At 41.3% G+C, this 1,841-nt stretch overlaps 1 long non-coding RNA gene across 1 annotated transcript in view; it reads left to right on the plus strand.

Annotated features, from left to right (window-relative positions):
- Nucleotides 1-1,046, plus strand: part of LOC144147119 (uncharacterized) — a 4,700-nt gene extending 3,654 nt beyond the window's left edge. The window contains exon 3 of the long non-coding RNA XR_013317825.1: nt 931-1,046. This is a non-coding gene — a long non-coding RNA (uncharacterized LOC144147119). The remainder of the gene's footprint in view (nt 1-930) is intronic.
- Nucleotides 1,047-1,841: the final 795 nt, after the last annotated feature.

Consider the following 1,841-nt stretch of genomic DNA (forward strand, 5'->3'; position numbering starts at 1 on the left):
GCATGGAACGGGCAGTAATATGCTTACTCCACAGCGAGCAACGCTGTAACAATAAAACATAATTAAAACCTAAAGCCTAATATGACCTAATCGTAAAGCCCATTCCCATGCGCAAACGAAAACCTTAAATGTAGCAAAAGCTTGATGTGGGCGAGTTGGTACATACTGCTAAAAATTAATCGGCGCTAAAACAGGGACAAGAGGATCGCAGGGACAAGAGGTGTTGTGAGTTCCGTGTTGCTCTTGTCCCTGTTTTAGCGCCGATTAATTTTTAGCTTAAATGTAAGTTTTCTTGAAAACTAGAATTCGAAAACACCAATAACTGACATTCAAATTATTCTGATTCATGGTGTTCGTTTACATCCCTTCCCGTTTTTCGGGGCCAACTGGCTTTCTGCTGCGTATAGTGAATTATTGGCGCAAAGGTAATAGACATTTTCTGCGATGTCAAATATTTCAACTCCCTTTACCTTAAGACATTGTAAACAACAGGAATTATTCTGAATGAGCGTATCCGAAACAAACTTTTACACATATTCTAAATACTAAGGAAAAACAAAATGTGTAGTCTCTGCTGCAGATGATACGTGTGAAAGTTGTTCCGTTTAACCTTCCAGCAAACAAGTCGCGCGCAGTATTTATTTATAGCAACCGCAATAATTATTAACTCGTTCCCTGATGATATAAATCCTACTTTAAATACCACGAGAAAAGTAGCACTAGCTGTAGAATTTCTGAAAGTTATTTGCAGGGGTCTTTACGCCAAATGGACTTTTTTTTCACGAGTTGGAACTTATAAATGGGTATCCCATTAGTCGAACAACATGTAGTGTTAAAGCGCATGTCGATTATTTCTCGAGTGTGTACCGTACCGGAGCTAGTCCTGTAGTTCTCAAAATATTACAATCCTGCATACATTCTTTCTCCTAGAGGACATTGCTGCTCAGCTTCCCGAATACAAGATAAGAAAAACATTGGAAGGCTCCAAGGAACTTGTGTTTACCTCCAGTTAATCCTTCAGTCATGGCAACTTCACAGCTTCACAGCAAGTAATTGATTCATCCGTTATTTTTTTCGTCAACGTAAACGAGAAATGAAGCAAATAAACACTTGCATTTATCTTAATGGTTCAGAGTTTATTTAGTTTTGTTAAAAAAGTTAGAAAATGCTAGAATATATGAACAGCAAAGAGAAGGAGACGAAATATTTCAAACATAAAGCAAAACATAAAAACCACTACGGCGATACAACACTCAACATCACAATAGACAACACAAAACCATGATCAAAGCAAGGAGGTTGTCAAAGTAAATCTAAGGCGAAAAGCGAGACTACAAGGCTGGTTTAATGTGGTGCGAAAAATAACAGGTCAACACAAATGGGCCGCATAATGAGTGAGCCAGTTTCTCGTCAAAGCGAATGATAGGGTCATCCAAAAGCGATGTCATCGGAATAAGACTTCTTTTTGGCTGCACAACCCGCCTAGGATGTCCGTACTGCGAGGAGTCATGACTGCGGGCCTGGTGCGCCGAAGAAACTCTTTTTGCACTGGTAAGGCGACTCGTTCCCGAGAAAAGAGCCGTGTGGGTGGTTTTTGTGGACGCATGTCGTGCGTACCAGCGAAACACCTAGCATCCCGGGGTGGATGTGTCTATGGCGTCAAGACACAGGAACACGACCGGGGTAAGTGTCCACTATCTCCTTATTCGCTATAAGCTAGTTGGACGTAATTGCTTTTGCAGACGATAAATCAGTGTTTACGCCACAGGGTGTGGAACCCAGAGGAACACAGGTTAGAATGTAGCAGCGCGTTCCACAGTCCAATCAACTCTGCTTGGGTG

This window comes from Haemaphysalis longicornis, unplaced genomic scaffold, assembly GCF_048455015.1.
Source record: "Haemaphysalis longicornis isolate Haplotype H1 unplaced genomic scaffold, Haemaphysalis longicornis Haplotype H1 scaffold_7, whole genome shotgun sequence".
Taxonomy (NCBI): domain Eukaryota; kingdom Metazoa; phylum Arthropoda; class Arachnida; order Ixodida; family Ixodidae; genus Haemaphysalis; species Haemaphysalis longicornis.